We start from the raw sequence: 21890 nt of genomic DNA on the forward strand, positions 1-21890 counted from the left end.
CAAAGTGATCTTTTGACAGGCAGTAAAGCATGAAAGAGGGAGAGAGTGTGTGGTGTGTGTGTTTATTCAGAGGGCAGGGTTCAAAAGTAAAAGATCAGAGACTCATCAATGCAGAACTTGCTCTCACACAGTTGAAGGAATGCTTTGGTTTCAAGTTACGTTTGCAGCTCTAATCTACTATACACTTGTGGTTCTGAAAGTCAACATGGCTTTTTCCTTTAGTCCCTGAACTCTGGTATTAGCCAGATCCAAAGATTCTGGAAGGAATGTGAGAAGGTGCAACCTTTGGCCCTCTTGAAACGCTGTAGGCCAATGGCAGCGCGGCTTGAAAGGTTTAGGCTCCACTCCTTAAACCGCATCTGTGGTTTGCAACAGTGATATGTCTAGAATGCTTTTGGTCCCACCCAATTAAAGACCACCATTACCAGGAGAAATACTTGCCCTTTTAAATTACTGGAAAGTTCACAGAAAATGCACTCTCTCTGAAAAACAAGCAGCCAAAATGATAATCATTCTGGCTTTTGTACACCAGAAAAAAGTGTCAAGCTTCAGTAAGACATAGATAGGAGCCCCATAGGCATCAGCTTCCCTTGCAAACAACGAAAAGGTTCCTCTCACAGAACATGAATTACATTGGCATCAGTGCTGCACGTTTCCCTCACAAACAGGTTTTATTGCAGGCATTATAAAAGGGTATTACACTGGCATGAGCCGTGCAAGCTTATCTCGCACCATTTCAAGTAGGCATCAACTGTGGAAGCTTTCGTAATACAATTTTACATTGGCTCCTTAATGGTAGCAGTACATCAGTTAAAGACCACATCAGTACCATGCCAGCACTAGGTCTCTGGAGTGAAAAGTGATCCAAGGAAGGATAAAGTGACCAGGCCTGTCACTTCTCTGCCTGCTGTCTCTGTTCCTCACACACCACTACAATAAGTCGCTGATATCTAGACAGCAAAACGCCAAATGAAACATTCTCGATTGCTCACCACTACTGCAAGGCAGCGGTTCTAAGCCTTTTGTCTTCTGTGGACACCCACTGAATCGTTACTGGAATCCTGGGACCCCTCACTGAGTCCTCCTTGAAAGTAGGGACCCCCTGCCTAAACAACTGTTTGAACCTCAAAAAGATACACGTAAAATACAAAACCAGGTATACACCAAACAAATGCTCAAATATTTAAATATTTTCTTCAATTCAGCATCAAATATAGAAAAGCTTTTACATTTTTCAGCTTTACTTCTCTATTTGTATGTACTTTATTAATTTTAAGGTATTCATTGTATGTAACATTATTTAATTTTGCAGAACTTTTGCAGACTCCGAGAGTGGGCTTCGTAGACCCCAAGGGTCCCTGGACCACAGGTTAAGAACCACTGCTCCATAGGGAATGGGTTACTGACCTTTTTGAAACATGGCACAACTTTTCAGAATTCCCAACACTCAGACCGCAAGAGAAAATTTTTAAATGGAAGCATTTTAATTTGCATTTTTAAAAGTCGGGAAAAAATATTTATTTTAGCTGACAGTGCTTTTAGGGATACAGATCTATTTTCATTTAAAAATTAGCCATTTCTACCTTGATGCCTGGTTTTATCTGGAACTTAATTCACGTATATGAACAGCTTTATTTTGATCTTACAGCCACCCTAGGGTAAAAAATTAAAAATCACAATAGCACAGTTCCTCCTAGTTGGGGTGACCAGGCGTCCAGGATTTGCCCGGACCGTCCCAGTTTTTTGGCAGCTGTCCCAACAGATTTCATGAAATTAAGCTCATGTCCCGGTTTTTAGAGAGGGTCCGGTGAAAACGGTGGGAAGTATCTTTTTATGTTTTGCAAAGCAGGGATATTTAGCAACTGTTGTAAGAAAGCACTTTGATTAACAGGCATGCTACTGGCTTTAAAAAATTCATTTTATGGATGTCTTACTGCCTCTTCAGTAATTCTCTGCTAAGGAACACTGTTATTCTGTGCACTGGGATGAAGGACAATTGTAGTCCTTCTATTTTTAGGAAATGTCCCGGTTTTTGGCTTTAAAATTCTGATCACCCTACTCCTAGTGGCACATCAATACGGAGGATTGTGGCCTGGACAGATCTGTAGACAAAGAGCTTGAGCAGAGTTCTGCGTATCCGGTACGCACCGATGGAACTGCTGGCTTGCTTTCATAGAGTTAAACAAGCAAAGTACACCTCATATTTGGTGGGCTGCCAAAAGCAATTATCCCTTTGGCACTCATCAAGTATTTTGTCCCACCACAGCAACCTGAAGCAATGCCAGGAACATTTAGAGTTTACTGGCAGTCAGGACACTGATGCCATGTCACAAAGAAGGATCAGTGTGAGACCGGAGGGGCTTCACACCTGGACACTGAGGGCCTCAGGAGCAGGTCCTTCTGACCTGACCTTCTCTTGACCCAGGAGCTCAAGGACACTATCCGCAGCAGAATGCAATTTTTGGGGAGCTTTTAGGATCCACACAATTCAGCCTGAACTTAGACTGACCACGAAGAGTTGATTTTACTTCCATTCATCTCTTCACTTTCCTGAGCCCTTTGAGAGACTGAGTGCTCATTAACCCTCGCAACTTATCGAATACAAATGTGGCTGCAACTTGAACTCTCAAAATAAAAACAAATCAATTAGTTTGTGACATAAATGGGGAAACAACCTTAACAACGCAGTCATTACATTGTGTTACCTTTAGAACGTGGTCGTTACAACGACCACGTTGTTACATTGCAGTACATTACAACGCAAGTCATTACAACGACTTGCTATAGATGGCGCTCTAAACTAAGGAATAGTTTAATGTACTATCCCAAAACCTTCCCTACTGTTGCACACACTGGAGTTGGAATAGTAAATTATACTATTCCTAAGCCCAGCGCACCATCTAGAGCAAGTTGTTGTAACGACTTGCCTTGTAATGTACTGCGATGTAACAAAGCGGTCGTTGTGAAGACCGTGTTGTAATCGCATGTGTTGTAAACACATGCATTGTTATGGTATATATTCCATAAATGAGCTTGCAGGTGTCAAACCTGGCCCAAAATCTGTGCAAGCCTGACTGGGGCACAATCACGATGGCAGAGACACTCAGAAGACAGCACGGGCCACACTCCTGGTCATGCGGGCACCGCAATGTCAGCAGATACGGCATGCGGGGGTTCCTTCAACTGAGTCATCACTGGCACATTAAAACAAAACACCCCAAACTCTCGATTAAACGGATAGACCAGACCAACAATTTGATAAAGACAGTTACAAACAGTGGTTGCCAAACGCTCTTTTTATCATCACTTTTTGCGCCGCATTATCGCCAAAGTTCTGATCCGTAAATATTTCAGTGTGTGGTTAAGATAAACAGTATGCCATGTAAGTGGCACACAGTTTAGGATATTTAGATACTGGGCAGTTTTCGTGTGACACAGTGAAGGTGAGATAGACAATGAGAGAGTGAGCAGTGGGAGAGGACTTGCGTACCAAGGTACCGGCAGCATCCTTTGATTAGTGGAGTGCTTTCCGATAGATCGTCGGTGATATATCTAATGTCAGCTTTTGCCAGAAACCTCAAACACATATGAAAACAGATTATATATTTTCACATATTTCCGTGCGTAAAGTAACAGTAACAATAACAATAAACAAAACACTTCATATTGCCATAACACCCCCCCCCCCCCCCAACCAAGGAACAAACTGAAGTTCATTAAATAAAAAAATAAAAAAAATAAAAGAAACAGTCTATATCCAATCAGGAACCTTTATGTAGTATAAACCATCTTGTCCCTTGCCCTCTTTCTTCACTGCTCGCAGCGGTGCCAAGTTCAGTGTTCGGACTCCAGTCCTTATTGCTCATTTTCGTTAATGCTAGGGTGACCAGGCGTCCCCGTTTTGCCAGGACGGTCCCTGTTTTTAACCAGCTGTCCCAGCATTTTAGCTCATGTCCCCCATTTTGGAGAGGGTCGACTGAAAATGGTGGGAGGTGTTTTTTATGTTTTACAAAGCAGGGATACTGAGTACTTGTTTCAAGAAAGCAAATTTAATTAACAGGCAAGCTACTGGGCTTAAAAATTGCATTTTATGTATGTTCTTACTGCCTGTTCTGTAATTCTCTGCTGAGGAGCGCTCTATAGCTTGAAGTAAAATTGTAGTCCTTCTATTTTTGCGAAATGTCCCAGTTTTTGGCTTTAAAATTCTGGCACCCTATTAATGCAGAGTCCTTGGTCTGTGTTTTTTCCTTTACGTGGAGGTGCTGCCACCTCAGTTAATATAGAGTCCGGACCACTCCTTCACAGCCACTTTTCATCATTGTTTGTTACTTACCCTCGTCAAAGGGTTGGGGCCCTCAGCGTGGGCTGGCTGCCAACCGCTAGAGGGAGCGTGCTGCTCCGCGTCTATCTACTGCTGAAGACCGCAAAGTGGCGCGCACGTCAATTTCCCGTTTAGCGGAGCGCCTCCACCGGAGGCAAGTTTGTCAATTTGACTGCCCCTTGAGCCTGGAGCTTGAATTCTCGCCCTTTCCGGGAGCGGCGACTCCTGTTTGCTGTGGCAGACAGCCCAGGCTGGTAGAGATACTTTGGAAGCCCATTTTGAGTAATTTAGAGCGTTTTTCTGCCAACCCCTATACTGTTGGGAGATAGGAAAAGGCACAGCGCCCCTCTTGGAGTAGTCAATATATGTGTGTACATATATTCTTCACCTATAGACTTCCTCGTTCTGGTGCTTGCCATTCTCCTCATTAACACTGCTGGACCTGACTTTAAGGTTTACTACAGGTCACAGGTGGCTGAATATCTCTAGGGGCTCCATCCCTTTCCCATTATTCACTCTTACCAGGTGGGTGGCCACTGTGACACTCCTCTACCTACTTGTACCTACCTCATACGTATGTAGAGTATTAGGAGGAGGATGAAGGGATAGAATACTATCCAGTCACAGATGATTTCTGCAATGTGGTGGATGCCTCCATAATTCAGACACAATGGCCCGTTTGAAACTCATTGAAATGGTGCAATGGTGCCTACAATCCCTAGTACCGAGGGCAGAACTTCCTGGGACTTTGCTCCAGAAACTACAGCCCGACGCAGGGGTGGACTTGGACGCAAGGCTAAAAAGAAGGTTTTTTAAAGTGCAAATACACCCACAACCCCTTTCTTTGTCCAGCACACCAGATGTTGTACACCCCAGCGAAGCCTCGCCTAACTCTACCCCCACTCCCTCCTTGGATGGTTCCCCTACTGGTTCAGAGGGTCCTGAGACGACCTTCCAACCCCCCTTCTGGATCACAGTCCACCATAGAGGTACTACTGGTTCCTAATCAGACCTCCTGCATCCAGATGACCTCATGCACCCCCACCCTTCGGAGTGGACACCATGTGATAAGGTGGGCAAGTATGTGGACAGTAGGCTAAGGAAGCCTCAGGATCAAGAGGTCCAGAACCACATTCAGGCGGAACGTCCCTGCTCGTCTGTGGACGGCAAAGTGGCCCTTACGTCTGACATAGATGCGTGCACTGCAACATTCTGGAAAAATATATCAAAAACCCTAAGAAAGCATTGACTGCTCCTATCAAGCTCCTAGACATCACTGAACCACTCGTGAAGCTCTTTGGCATGACGGAGGACAGCAAGGCCTCCTGGGCTCCTATTCCCCTCGATTTGCTTTCCAGCTGGGCCCAAAGGGTCATTATATTTCTGGGGAACGCAAAGTGCAATATTTCGACGAGAGGCACATCTCTTTGCTGATTAAAACTCACCCCAAGCTAAGAGAGTTGGCTAGCTCATGGGTGGGCCAGGTGGCACAAGGTGGACTCTCAGGCAACCCGTTAGTCAAAGTCCTCAGAAAGTTTGTTTCAGTATTGAACTCTCAACAAAGCCTGGTTCACTGTCAAATGCATTTTTAATGCACATGTTCTCTCTGGGGCCGGCGGTAGTAGAAGGTGCTCCGCGGAACGTTCCCAATACTCTGCCTCTGGCAGAGGTCAAGCTTCTCAGCGAGGGCAATGGTAGGACTACTCTCGCTTTTGGGGATTCCCCCCGACCAGAGGGTGATCACGCCACAGAGGCGCCGAAATGGACCCCCGCAGAGGGAGAGCCAATGCAAATTCGCACTGCAAGTTTTTCTTTTATTTAATGCACTCACTTGAGGCGTGGGGGGAGGCTCGCCTAGCACACTTCGTAGACAAGATTTAACGACTTCTGGCCAAAGGGTCAATTTGTCACTTTGACCCTCATCCTTCAGAACTTATAAACAATCAGTTTCTGGTTCAGAAGCAGGATGGCGGTCAGCGGCTCGTGATCAATTTCTGGGAATTCATTCAATGAGAGGCTAGTGGACAGCCACTTAAAGATGCACTCACCTCCTCCGAGATCTGCTTCGCCCCAGCGAATTGAGGGTCCGGATGGACCTCAAAGACTCTCATCGCATGTTAACCATTTTTCCACCGCACAGACATTTTCTCTAATTCCAATGGTAGGGACAAACGTAAGAGTTCACCTCTCCATCTTTCGGCCTGTCGGTGATCCTTTGGTGTTTCACCAAGGTACTGGTTTTCATAGAGTTTGGTAGTATACCTGGATGATATGCTGATAATGGACCAATGTTCGAAGGCACTGTCTCGCCACCTACAAATGGCAGTGAATCACCTGTAGTCCCTGGATTTTGTCATAAATCAAGTGAAGTCCAGTCTAAACCGTTGGCACTCCCCCACCTTTCTGGGGTTTGTGATAGATTCAGTGGTGCCTACCCAAAGTTTTCCTTCCAGGATAAAAAGTGAAACCCAGAAACGAAGTCAGCAGGAAACTGGCGAAACAGAAGACCTCCCTCCGCCAGATAGCCAGGGTGGTAGGCCTATAGTCATCCTCAATCTGGCCATTTTTCTTGGCCTCTCCACTTCCGGGCCTTACAACGTCTGAAAGAGTCTCACCTTCGCCTGGGTCTCACATAATCCTAGTTTTTATTCCCCTGTTGGAGGAGGCCAGGGAAGAGCTCCAGTGGTGGGTATCCCACACAGAGGCATAGAATGGACACACCATCTTTGCTTCCCACCCGGATCTGGCCATCTAGTCAGACACTAGCGGTTCCTGTTGGGGAGCTCACTGTAGGCAGTTCACCACAGACAGAGGATGTACTGCCAAGGAACAATCCCTTCACATCAACTGCCTGGATTTGATGGCAGGTTCCTCTGCGGTCAAATGTTGGACCAGGGGTCCCGTGTGCAATCGTGCGTCCTGCTGTAAATAGACAACGTGGCGGCGGTTCACAACATCAATCATCTAGGAGGCACTCTGTCGAGGGCTCTCTCCGAACTAGCCAAGAATTTTTGGAAGTACTGCCTTGAACACTATGTTAACGTGACAGAGGAACACCTCCCAGGCTAGGCCAATCAAGTAGCGAATTGGCACTCTTGCCATCTCTGGGATTGCAGCATTTGGTGACTCCTTCCAGCAATGTTTCAGGGCATGTCCTCCGTCTGGGGACTGTTCACGGTCAACTTGTTTTCGTCCCGTCTCGATCACCAACTTCCCAGGTACTTCAGCAGGAGACTGGACACAGGTGAAATGATGACCAATGTATTTCGCCAGGATTGGTCACTGGAGCAGGGTTAGGATTGTCTGCCATTCACCATGATCATGTGCTTGACTGCCCAGGTGAGCAGACAGGAAGCGGTTCTGGATTGATCATCCAGATGTGGAAGTCGCAAGTGTGGTTTCCAGTTCTAATGGAACTTTCTTGGGCTTCTCCAATCTGTCTACACCAGTATCCTCATCTTCTCACCAATCGATCAGGGAATCCTTACCATCTGGTGACGAGAGGCAGCCTTCAGCTGATGGGGTGGAGGATTACAGAGCAAGATGGGAAGCCCCTGGCTTATCAAGAGATGCAGCAGACCTCCTCTTGCGGGCTTGGGGCCAGGGTACCATGAAGAGGTACCATTCAGCCTGGTCTTGGTGGGTGAATTGGGGTCTGAATCCCATGGAGACAGACACTGTTCACATCCTGAACTACTTGGCCTCGTTAGTGGCAGGAGGCATTGCCTACAGATCCGTGAATACCTTTAGATCCGCTATTTCTGCGGGCCTCGTAACAATTGCTGGTGTGCCAGTGCAGGAACATCTTCTGGTTAGGAAATTGCTCTGCAGCATTCGCCTTTCTTTGCTTCCAGAACCCAGCTACTCGGTCCTCAGAGACGTGAATAAGGTTTAAAATGTCTTATCCTCATGGCCAAGTAAGATATACGTTTCCCAAAAGCAGTTATTGGCTAAAATAGCCACTCTGATGTGCCTGTTCTCCTGCAGATAGGGGTCAGATGTTAGGGCCCTAGACATCACAGGAAGATCTTTCACTCCAGAAGGAGTTGCATTCCATGTCGCTAGATTGGCCAAATATAATTCACCGGTAATTTACTTCCGGGCCTTCCCAGAGGTGGTATAACTGTGCACTGTCAGATGTAACAAAGCCTATGAGAATATGACGGTGGGGCTTTGTCCCCACGAGGAAAAGCAACTCTTAATTGCTTTGAAGAAGCTTTTCCGAGCAGTCTCCTTACAGACCATAGCTAGGTGGGTGCAGGGGAGCATGCAGGGAGCAGGGATTGACACCACAAATGTTGGTACACACTCCGCTCAGTGCTCGATGGCTTCCAAAGTTTTTGTTTTAGGAGCCCGCTTGGAGGATATTTTGAATCCAGCGGACTGGTCTTCGGATTCCACATTCAAAAAGTTATATTTAAAACCAGTCTCCTCCATTGCAGCTCTGGTAGTGGATAAGCTAGCATAATACTCGCCTCTGGGTCCCGCCATAGAATGAAAAATGTCCTAGCTTTCGTAACATGAAGTTTCAATTCTAATAAGGACCCATAGGAAGCAGTCGCTAGGGCTTGGTGTTGGTATACATGTGGCCGACTGTGCAGGTCGAAACGGTGAGCTCTGTGGCAGCTTAATTATGCCTCCCACAACTTGCTCTAGCTTTGACCTGTGCTGCATAATGTGTGCATGCCACCCCAGATGTTTAGTTAATGTGAAGTCCAATTACGTAAGAGTGTGCACTCTCTCAAGGGAAGTCACTGATAATGTCGGATTCGTCCTAGTCGAATTCTCTGGGTTCAAAATCATATACTTGGGCTTGCCCACGTTTATTTCATGGCCCTTCAACTTGCAGAAGTACTCGAAACGGGCTAGGAGTTTTTGCAGACTCATGGGAGACTTAAAATAGTAGGAGGGTGTCATCTGCAAACATGAGGGCAGGGACCTCATTTTTACCAGCCTGAGGGCATTGATGTCACTCTGTCCTACAAAATGTATAAGGCCATTGATATAGAGTGAAAATAAAGTAGGAGTAAGCACATATCCCTGCCTTACACCTATTTACAGGGAATGGCTCTGTCACCCCGCCTGCATGACCACACCTGACCTGCACACAGTTGTTATTGTGGATCCTCACGATGATCTTGCGTACAGATGGTTACCCCCATCCCCCCCAAACTCCTGCAGTACCGCCAGTAAATCAGCCTAGGGACCAGCAGCAGCTCCTCAAGGGAGTGATGCAGTGGGGGGGTGGGGGGGGACAGGGTCAGGGTGAGGGGTAGTAAACTAAGGCATAAGGCCGAATGGAGGTAAGCAAAGAAATAAATAAGTAAAACGAATTACATTGCGCACGCTGCAACGCCAAATGGCGATGCAGCGCGCGCAATGTAATTTGTTTTATTTATTTATTTACTGACCTCTGTTCGGCCGTATGCCGGAGTTTACAACCCTCCACCTTGCCCCGCAGCACTCCCTCGAGGAGCCGCTACTGCTAGGGAACTAAATCAAAAGCAAAAAGTAGGTCCACAAATATGACATACAGGCACCCAACCCCCAGAGCAAGTCCTTTCTAGTACAACATCAGGAGCAGGAACACTTAGTCAATCGTGCTTGTGGCTTCCATAAAGCCTATCTGTAGCAGGGGCATAATATCATTTTCTGTCAGCCATTCCTGCAGTCTGCCAAGTATGACCCTGCTAAACAGCTTTTATGAGCCGTCAATGAGACTTATGAGTCTATAGTTGGCTGACATTTCACAGAGACAATTTTAATGTATGAGAATGAATTCAGCCTCTGCCCACATCAGAGGCACAGGTTCCCCTTTCAAGAAAGCAGTAAACAATGGTAAAAAAAATAGGTGCTCCAAATATCTGCCTCACTCCAGAAAAAATTCCCTGGAATTTGATACAATACCCTTGAAGGCTAAACATATTTCCTGGGCTGGAATTTCCTGCCCATTAAAAGCACACCCAGTGGCAAGAACTTCAAGTGGGGCCACCCCAATGCTATCCTCCACCTACCTTGTATCCTTGGCTGGCAGTCCTGTAGTCCCCAGGCTCATCAGATCGCTAGCAACAGTGGTCAATTCTCCTGTCTACACATACATGCTGGAAAAGTCTACCCAACTGCTGGCTAAGATAGTAGTTTCAATAGAACTAAACCCATTCCTGCTGCCAGAGGACACCAAGTTCCAGAGGAATGGTGGTCTCTTTGCTTAGTGGCAGCTAGGAGGCTCTCCCACCTACCCCGTTACCACTCTTTTTCTTTTTTAGCAACGGAGAGAATCTTTTTATGGGTGCCCCTTGCTGCCTGGATCACTGCACTGTCTCGCTTTTTAGGTTGAGCGCAGCACGCATGCGCTGCTCTATGGGAGGCTTCTTGTCAGCGCTCAAATCTTCCCTGTATGGGTCTAACTCCTCCCACAAATTGGATTGGCCTTTGCGTGTGTCTTTCAATAATGAAAGCACGCAAATGGCCAAAGGCGGGTGCATGTCCTACCTCTTCTTCAAATGTTCACTCCCACAGCGTTTTGCTCTCGGGAGCGAGCAGCGGCGCACAGAGCACTGTGGCAGCTACATTCATCGTCGTGGATCAGGTTACGTGCCATGCTTTTATCTTGTCACTTTTACTGGGTTTCCTGGATTGCTTTACAGCACACAAGTAAACGATTCCCTCCTAGGCCCTAGAGGGTCTTTCTTGGTCATATTGTAACCTCGAAAGAGGCCCTGCAGCTGAGAGTTTAAAAACTCTCAAAGATTAAATTGTCATTATTATGTGGATGACTGACTCGACCTACTTAAACAGCTTTTTATACCCCTAATTAATAAAGATTAAGCTATTTTGAATTGGGAAAGGCCAGCATCTTGTTTACGGCACCTCTGCTTTGGAGGGATGGTAAAAACACACACGTACACACACTAATGGGCGGCATCTTCGGAGCCATATCTGAGCCAGATAAGGAAGACGCGGGAATGTCGGATTCACCTTGATATAGAGGGCGCCGGACACCCAAGGAAGACCCCTGTAAGGGCTTCGATTAACTTTTAGGGAGTGGTAGTCTTAAAACGTCATTATTAGAATATATTGTTTTTTCTCGCAGTGTTATATAGCGCGCAAACTCGACCTGAAGGTATCGGAGCGCTTTACATGAGCACCAGTAAATTACAGACGGACACAATCTTTTTTTTTTTCTTTCTAGACATGAGTAGATTAATTGATTTGCTCAGAATCGCCAGGATGTTTGACCCTCCCAAAGAGACTCAAACCCTGTTCCCCATCTTCAAAGTCAGACTCTCTGTCAGTTAAGCCACGACGGTAAATGCTTCCTTGCCAGAGTTTTTTTTTTTTTTTTTTTTTTTTAGTAAATTACACCCATAACAAAAGAATGGAAGTTGGGTGCTAAGCAAGGGGCCAGTGGAGAATGTTTGCAGTTATGAATAAACTCCTGGGGGTAGTAAGCGCTATATAATTGCCTGTGTTACAATTCAGTATAACAAAACAAACTTCTATATTCATGATCACACATCCTTTACTAGTCAGGTGAGGTGGAGACCACATGATACAAGACTCTTGAACCCCAGGTAAGTGATCTTAGACGCCTAAACATATCTTGAAGGATTTCAGAAAAGAAGCTGGATTTTCCCAATTTGTGGCTCATCTCCTATTTAACAGAGAAGACCATTCATGTGTGAATGTGTTTCCCCTGAGGATCATTGGGGTTTTCCCCCAGTGCGTGTGTACGGAGGCCTTGCACTTTCTTAAACACTCGCCAGCCCCCAAATAGCTCACCGCTGTTAATATCCATTAACTTGTGCCCCTGGGCAGGGGGTTTGGCACGAATGACAGAGTATAAAGGGCTTAAACCGAGGGTGGTACCGCACTCTTGACAACTCCAGCGGCAGGAAGCCTCTCCCACCCTACCTGGCACCGGAGCTCCTGCTGTCTCGGAACCTCCTGTCACCATGCAGACCCTGGTACTGGTGGGACTGCTGGCACAGAGTGCCACCGGCTGGGCTCTCCCTGCACTGGTAAGTCTTGCTTTGGGGGGAAAGGCACTTCAGGTATTGACCATCACTTCATGTGCTAAGAAGCGGTGTGGGGGGGTGGGTGCCGTTGTATTTAATTAACGTAAGGAATTGACATGTTAGTTACCATCGGTTCCTAGCGAGGGTCAGTTGTAGGAACAATTTGAACAAAGCTGTTTTCGGATAGCAAGTACGTGCTTTCTGGACCTAGAACTTCCACACATTTACATTTATGTCATGGATTTGGTTTTTTATATTTTACCTTAAAAATGTGTCCCCTAGTAGATACACTTGCAGTGAGGAGTTGGGACACGTTCCTATCGGCTCTCTCTTTTGAACATCTATTGTGATTGTGTGTTTTTAAGGAAATATGTTTCACTGTCAAAAGGAACTGAAGCAAAAGCATAGAGCACTTTAAATAAGTACTTCTCAATACAGTGCTGTAATATGCCTAGTAGTGTTGAAACTTCCACGTTAAAGAATAGTAGATGTTGTAGCACCCAGGATAATGTGCTGCATGGCTAAGTACTTATGCGGTATTAAAGACGAGACCTATTGGCTTTGCCAATGCTTGTTTATTACTCCAACCAATTTGGTCTTGGCATCGCTGAAATTTTTAATTGTACCAGGTCAGGGGGCGCGTCCTCGCAACTACTTGCCTTGTCTCAACAAATAAAAGGTTTCTCGGTTTTTCAAACAACCCTTTCTGAATCTCAGAGATTGCCCCCAGTAAAGGTCTAGGTACCCCTGTTGAAAGCAGGATCACCATCTCCCGCCGTACCATTGGTCACCAAGCTATAGATCTGACTTCAGGTCTCCTTCGAATTCTTCATGCTACACCATTTGACCCTACGTCTGTTGCTGGGTGACTGTCAGTCTTCTATCCAATGGTGCACCAGTGTTATCAGATTGGCCTTTAACATTTAGGCTAAGCTTGAAAGGCAGGGCATTTTGGTCACTGTCTTGGCATCACTATCATACCCTCCAAGTATGGCCATAACTTAAGATCCAGCAGAATGTACATCGATTAGGCTGGTAGAGTTGGTATGGTTAAATGTATGGGACCCTGTCCCATCGGAGTTGGTTCTGCCGTTACAGGTTCATAACCCCTGGCTTAGACTGAGTGCATTCATTTTTACTTTGGTAGGTTTCCATTTCTTGATGGAGGGAATCTCAAGAGCTGGGACTGGCCATAGGGTATCTTCATCTGTCAAGAAGGACGAAATCTCAAAGCTCGATGGTTCAAATGAGCAATTAAAGTACCACCCCCCCCCCCAAAAACTGTTTTCCTAGCATTGATTGGCAGCAAAGCTAAGTGTGCATTTAGTTGTTCTAACGTGACGGGTTCCTATTGCACCCGACAGATCTACTGTACACATTATAGAAATAGTAGGTTTCGCCCTGGGGAACTGATAGAAATACACACAGTAGGTCTAATGAATCCACCGTCACTTCTCTCAGCAGGCCTGACACTGTTGAACTCACCTAAAGGAAGTCCCCAGAAGGCCTACCCTTCCCAGCTGTTATGGCTTCCTTTGGGAAGTTGGCATAGCCTGCATGGTGCTGGTCTGGGAGAGTGGCTATGGTTGTTGCAATCTGGACTATTCCTCCCTGGGCTCGACTAGTCACAGAGTGATCTATTTTCCCTGCGATATGTACTGAAAGGCGGCCCCTGGGCACATAGTATAGGATGCTCCTTATTTCTAAATCCCTGCACAGCTCTAGGCTCACTAATCGCATTGAGTTTGGTTATGTCAAGCGGGCCTGCGCCTGTCTACTGGCACCCAATTCCTGCTCTACAGCTGATAGGTGGGCGTATATTGGGGTTGAATGCCCCAATCGTAGTTCTTAACCTTGCACAAACAATCATACATTAAATGCTAAAAGCATTCAGGCGAAGCCCTACCACTACACTTTGCAGGGGATGTATTGAGCGGCTCTCTCCTATAGTATGTCCGGGTTAGAACTGGGGAGCAAAGTGCCTCTTGGTTTTTACGGCTTACCGGCTGTATAGTTTTTTGGGCTCTACCGGTGGGTTGGCAGGTGCTATTCGTACATGGCAAGATGGTGCTCGTAGAATGACTTTCTATCACTCCTGGGGATGGGCATGGTGGCATGGGTGCGGGCTCTAACACTGGTTGAGAAGATGTGTCTTGATCGGACCCCAACTCAGCTGCTGTCTCTAAATGTAGTGACAGCTGCTGCTCTGTGATCCGTTCTCTGTGCTATTTACCCAGATAGCTCGATTGTAACATTCGGTCAATGGAATTAGCCTTGACCGGGGTTGTGTGGGCTGAATGCCAGTACATGGCATTCAGCCCACACAGCCCAGTCCATCCTAGCTAAAGCAACAAATCAGCCCCCTCCCTCCAGGGTATATACAAATAGAAGGAGAAAATTGGCAAACCCAAGAAAATACTGAACAAAAAAATAAATAAACTATTCATCACAATAATGTCGGTGCCATTTCTCAGGTAGCCAAGGCGACCATGGCCACAATAGCCTGATAAGGGCCCAGTCCACTTGATGGTCTCTAATACATTGGATGGTGTCTTCCCCCAGATCAATTGTAGCCCAGGGAGAGCTGGCTCTTCCTGAAGATTGTGCCTTGTAGGTTCCAATCATTCCTTCCAATACCAGAATGCAGTCAGGGTTACTCCCTCGCTTAGGAAGGGGCAGCTATGATAGACTATCAAATAGCCCCTAATTGAAATAAGTGCGATAGAGGGATCTGGCCCACCATATGTATGATAATAGTTTGGCAGGCCCAAGGGCTAACAGGCACTGTGAGGCTAAAACGGGGCATTGCCCGGACTGTGGTAACAACAACCCAAAAAAAAATTGGAATTCCGTAATACTGAAAGTGATTATTCTTTGCGACTCTGCCTTTTTCAGTGGACATGGAGAATTTAGGCTTCTATTCACTTTGATTGAGCCTTGGAATATATTGACCCACGTATACATACTAATCGTACTGAGATTAGGATATTTGAGCCCTGACTAAGTTCCATTTGGAACGAAACGCGTTGGCTGATGCCCAATTTTAAACTACTGCTACAATTAAGGATATATTTTTGGGACAGATTTGAAGTTCATTGACTACTACTATGGCCCTTTTCTTTACTGTGAACCCACATATCTTCTATAGGAATCGCTCTATGGTACTGTGCTGTCTATAGATGAACGGGTTGGGTGGACAAGACTAGCAGTGCACACAAATATTTTTAAAACCTCCGACAGCCTTCCAAAGTAGTATTGCGAGTGGCCCTAGAATCCACATCATATAGAAAAGACTCTACCTGAGGCAACAAGTCATGCTGACCCAGGAAAGAGAAAAGACTGCAAGATCCTTACTTGACACTGCTATTTCTGTTAGTGTGATAACACACAGAGCAGTGGAGTGAAACACAGAAGTAAAATATGCGTCTGTTGCTCCCAAAATGTCTGCCAATCCAAAATGAGGCTTTGCACACAAGCTAGCTGGCAACCAACACCGGTTTAGTTAAATGCAGTATCTGCTCTTCAAAGCACAGCTTGACCTGCTTCCGCTAATAAGTATGTGTTATGGCACTGATTCCTATGTGTCAATCAACAACAGCTACCTGTCATTTCTCCCGCACCAGAGAGACTTATGCTGTGCTCACACGTGAAATATGCTATCTACAACTTCTAATAGTTGGACCATGCGGTTCTGCCATGAGACGTCATGCTGCCTCCCCGCTGCCTCTCGGGAAATCCATGCAACCTTAGTCATGCCTGCACCGCTGCCAGCGGTTACCAACAGCCTATGTTACCAACAGACTACCTGCCTGTGGTTCCACTGCCTGTTCCCTGGAAAAGTGTGACAAGGTACAAGATACTTTATTTTGTGCAAAGAACTGCCACATAAGCACTACAGTAAAGCTGAGAACCTTAGCCATCAATCACTTACATTCTAGCAAAAAGAACACAATGGCATGACAACAACGTTCTGAACAAAAACCCAAAACTGCAGATTCCTGGTGCTCGATCAGGAGGACAGAATGCATAAATGCTTTAACAAAAGTTGTGCTCGAGCTGCAATGCACAGCAACGCCCACAGTAAAGCTAGAGCCCTGGGAAAAAGAGGACATGTACACATCTGACATTCCAAGCACTAAATAATAATAATAAAAAAAGGCGATCAGAGCAATAATCCAAGGTCAAATACTTTGAGCAGGGACAATTCTTGCTCCTTGGATGCAAAAACGAATACAAGCATAAGAAAAGGGCATGACAAGCGGCAGAGTGAAGGTTAGCAACTGCAACTGAAAAGTGAAACAATGGATAGCAGAATGAGTGACACCAACAACAGCTGGAGCCATCAATAAACCCCAGTCTGAAAGTAAGGGGGATTTCCAAATGCAAGTGGAGTTCCTAACAAGTGTGTACCGTGCTTACTGCTTGTAGTATCAAACTAAACCAATGTTAACAATGTTCAAAGGATGCAAGGAAGAGATGGCCCTGGATTCAAACCTGTGACTTTCATGCTTCAGACAGATTGCTTCAGTAAGAACAGAATCCCACAGAACTACAAATATGTATTTCATGCTGTCAAGGTTCCGCAGCTGAAGTTTTGACCCCGATTGTCACTATTTGTCTGCGAATCGGGGAGACCAACTGTGCTTTTGTTTCTCACGCAGATCACAAATCTAGATCATGTGAGTGGCTCACATAAGGCTGCTTTTAGTGCTTAAGCTTGTTCATTGGTCACAATATTGCTGCTTCTGTGATTGTAATCTAGAGGTCTAAAATGCAAAACATAACTGTAGCATTTAGCAAAATTACTTTGCCAGCCATCACTAAAAATGAGTGCGAGGGCATGAAATATCCACCACAAAGATCATTCTTACAGAGTACAGTATTAAACTGGGCATGAATGTAGCGCCACGAAAACAAGAAAAGCCTTGTTTGATACTTAGTGGCATCTGTAATTGATCGTGGATACTTACATGGGGCTTACATGAATGTAGGCACCTTTGATGTACAAGATTTTCATGTTGCAGTCTACACAAAACACTGCTGTCCTCTCTAAAAGAGGAAAATAGTTGAAGCCTTTATGTTCAAATTGGTGAAATACGACTCATGTCCTTAAAAAAGGTCGTACTGGGACCCAGCAACTCCCCAACACCTGTATTATTCAACTTCAGGGTGATGAGGAACATCAGACCCTCTGTGGGCCTTCATGCAAATATAGTGCACTCAGAAGTGTGCGACAAGGTGTGCAGGCAACAGGTCAAAAGAGGAAAAATGCAAATATAGTAAGAACGTGATGGCATCCCCGGCAGGACAACCTCCTTCAGAAACGTCTGCCTTTACAGGTACGATAATGAAAGACTGGGCTGCTGCTATCATGTGAAGAGTGACTGGGTTCTAAGCAGGACACAATGACCATAGTTTTTCCCTTCCTTTCTTCTCCACTCTTAACATCAGTTTATAGTCTGACCACCACCATCTTGCTGAATATTAAAACACGTATCACACAATAGTGCTTCCATTTGCAGGCACTGAGTGAGAACTGTGGAGAAAACAGTCTAAATTCAAGGTCCACAAAGGTGCTTTTTGGTCAAGAAAGTGACCTAAAGTGAACGGACAAGTGTGTGCTTGTATTTAATCAAGTGTGACAATGTGGATGTGCCGCCTTACTGGTGAGGTTTACTGGTGGCCTTATGCAGGCCAAGGGTCTCGTCATTGAAGTCCGCGAGGAAGGATTGTTGAGTGTCCTGTGACTCAAACAGGGTAACTTGAACTGGATTCTTGCTGTGATCTGGAGCCGGTGCTGGCTTTTACACCAAAGAGGTGCAAGCTGCATTCAGGAGAGCTCAGTCCAGAAGCTGCTCCAAGTAGAGGTCACTTCAGAAACCTGATCTGAGCACAGTGTTTACACTGTCTGGCCTGGCCGGCGCAGCTGTCTGCACATGTATTATCACCAATTCTTTCAGATATGCATAGCAGGCTTCGGTTCAGCTCACTGAAGTATTACTCTCTCAACTCAGGTTATTGAACCTTTAGGATAGCCCTACTGCCTGTATGAAGTGCGTGAACGGCAATGCATGAGGGACTATTTTACATCTCAAAATCACACCGTTACCTCATGCTATTGAACCTTCAGGATAGCCCTTCTGCCTCTATGAAATGTATTTTTACGGATGCATGATTCTGTCAAATGTTTTAGGTCAGGACTCAAAATGCAAGAAAGACTGGTTAGCTTTGCAAATGCTGGTTTCCGTTATGTGGCTGTGGAGATGGTAGCAAATAGCTACGGTTGTGTCTTCCAGTTGGATCCTTAAGGGAAAATGACGTTACTTCCTCCAGAGCAGCGTGTGTGCAAAACTGACTTTTACCTTACAGAGGACTTTGTGCGAATAAAGGGACAAGGGTCCGGTCGACAAGTGCGCCCAAACGGAACAGGGTTTGTAGAGAGACAGGAGGCTGAACAGAATAAAGGAGAATCTGCAATGGTGAGTTTCATATCCCTGATAGAAACAAACCGTTCAAGAGACCAAAATTGGTCAGTGTAAGGTACTCTTGGACTAAAGGGACAACAGCATGAGACTGAAGGCAAGTAATCCCAACTAACCTTTGGAAAAAAAGAACGGTGGGTGTTGAACTCACTGAGCCTTTTTGTGATGTGTAAATGCTTGTGCCACATCCACGGGTGACCAGCAGGAGGCAAGAGTATCTGACGAGTTAACGCCACAGTATTCTATGGAATCCAAGTGCACAAGTAACCGCACCCAGCTACTGGTGAGATTTGGTATGAACCGGTGTCTGAAATCATAACTAGAACGTAGTAAACCATGAACACGAGCACACAGAACAACATAACCGGTATTTTCGTGATGTGTATTGCCAGTTAAGATAAACAATGTGGACAAATACCACTGTTTGCTTAAAGCAGACTAGGACACTCGACCTGCCCTTGTCCAGAGTTCTCAATTGCCACATCATGACCGGGTCAGGCAGACTTGTTTATCTTCCTGCGGACATTCGCTGCCTCCAGGGTGCGCGCGCCCGGGGTCATTCACATCCAAACAACTGTACTCGTTATGGGTTGGGGGCACAAAAGCCATTAAAAACAGAGCATTTACTCCAGTAAGATCACGCCTACATTGCAAGCATTCAGAAAGTATCCTATGTGCACTCCTGAAACTCAGTAAGAGTCGCAGATTTCTAGGAATACGTCACTTCAGAGAGTAGTCATGTGGACACTGAGTAAACCGAGCATCTGCACTGTGACCTTTTTGCCAAACTAGAAAATATTTTCCATGCAGAGAACCCCCTTACATTGAATCACAATTAAACACGAGGATGTCACTGTCCCTTCCCCAGCCTGCAAATGGTGCACACGCCTGCCTTTGGCAGAAGTGAATGCGAGAGTTATCCCAGGGCAGGACACCATCAACAATGGGTACATACGGAAATACTTAAATGTCCTACTTTATGGCCGATCGTCTGCAGCACGGTGGTCACACAAAAACGCCCCCCGAACCGCACCAAACCCTAAATTTACAATGATGGAAAACCCACCATAATGCCGGATTTTTCACCATCGTAAACGCACATTACGGTTGTCAGGGCCGTTTCTAGGTGTTTTGCCACCCTAGGCAAGAATAGAAAAATGCTCCCCTTCCTTTTACTACCATCACTCTCATCCAGGCTAGAAGAATGAATGCATTAGATATAAAAAGAACTTGTATTCAACATTAATCAATAAAACACATCAACAATAGTATTGAAGTAGAACAGGTTTACATACGTACAATGGGATTTTTTTCTTCAGACCTAGGCAAGATCTGTATAAATTCAACGGCTTCAGCTTGACACAGCCCTTCAATAATTTCTGGTGGGTATCCTCTGTTAAATAACATTCTTATACGTCCTGATCTCAAAAACAGACACTGGATTTGAAACTGATCTATTCCGAAAACGGACGGACCGTAATAATACGCTACACTTCTCTAGCTTCCACCAGGGTTCACTTAAACGCCACTTACCTTTTTCGCAGATGCTACGCGCCAAACGCATAGCATCAAACTCCTCAAATGCCCCTGTGGCAAAATTTACATAGGGAAGACCAAGAGAAAAATAAAAGTACTATTAAACGAACATAAATCGAACATCCGCACAAGAAATGACAAATCCAACATCGCAATGCATTTTTTTGAATATAAACACAGCATTGCACAACTCAAGTTTTTGGTACTAGAAATCATCGAAAGAAAAGAGGGTAAAGACAATAATAAGACACTACTCCAACGTGAAACAGCCTGGATATATCGCCTGCAGGCTATGAAGCCCTTTGGGCTCAATGACAGGACTGAATTCAGCTGCTTTCTGTAAACCACCAGTCTGGTGGTCACCTAATGCATATGAAATTTGTGCTGCCCGTAAAGCAAACGTTAATTTCATGTTCGTAATTGTATTGTTTATATTGTTTTTATAGTTGTGTACATTATCATACTTTAAGTCACCCTTTACACATCTCTGACACCCATACAATATGGCTGCTTACTATCCAGGCAACCCACGAGTCCGCTTTCTTCTGTTATTACGCACGAGAACACCGCTTCCGGGTTGGTGTGTTTAACCGCACGGTATATCTAGCGTTTAGTCACAATGAAAGGATTAAACGCGATGTGTTTGAGAGACGTCCCTGTTACCCGTTTATAACTAACCCCTGAAGGATTTTCAAGTAAGTCGGCGCTTTCGCCCGCTGTTACCTTTTCCTCTTGGCAAACGTCCGAGAGGTCAGCTCCCATTAACTCGGATCCTTTACATTTGTTTTCCATAGGCGATGAACTTGTTCTAGCTGATTCACGTAAGCCCTTTTGTTTACCGCGACGCATGTTTTATTCCACCATTGAGCACATTATCGTTACTGAGCCACACACCCCCTACCCACACGGCATAGCGTGTATGCACTCCTCCGTTTCTTTTGCATGTAATTCAAAATGTTTGTACTGCTAAATGTGATACCTTCTGAAAGCTGAAATGATGGGCAACATTGTTTTATTTCATTTTTTGCAATTTCAGAGCTCCTTGAAAAAGGGCTAAACAGCCCGAAATGCATCGGAGCAACTAAATATTTTGTGAAAGTCATAAAAAGCATGGATTACTTAACACGATGAAATGATATTTAATGGATTGATGCCTTCAACCTTGAAAAATAAAATCACTTAAACAACAACAAACCTGTGTGTATTGGAGTCTTCTTATGAAGAACCAAAGGTGTGCCCAAGGCAGGGATACACTCATAATCAATGTGTGTACTACTTTAAGATGTAGAATTATGGCATCTCCTGAGAAGACGAAACATGTGAGAGGTGCAAGGTGAGAGCAGGTGATTTCATTTATGAAACAGATAGTGATAGAATGCCTTAGATTCTCAGCTGTTTAAGCATCTAAGTGACCAGGGGTCAGATGTAGGTCGCCAAACACCGGTCGGTAACGGCCGATTTCAGCCGTTACCGACCGGTATTTGGTTTTTGATATGTAGGGGGCCCAATTTTTAACGATTCTGTAAATTTACC

General features: G+C 45.3%; 1 protein-coding gene across 1 annotated transcript in view; it reads right to left on the reverse strand.

Annotated features, from left to right (window-relative positions):
- The window catches only part of LPGAT1 (lysophosphatidylglycerol acyltransferase 1), a 492793-nt gene that overhangs the window by 459580 nt on the left and 11323 nt on the right, over positions 1-21890 (reverse strand). The window lies entirely within an intron of this gene.

This window comes from Lissotriton helveticus, chromosome 6 (genome assembly GCF_964261635.1).
Source record: "Lissotriton helveticus chromosome 6, aLisHel1.1, whole genome shotgun sequence".
Classification (NCBI taxonomy): Eukaryota; Metazoa; Chordata; class Amphibia; order Caudata; family Salamandridae; genus Lissotriton; species Lissotriton helveticus.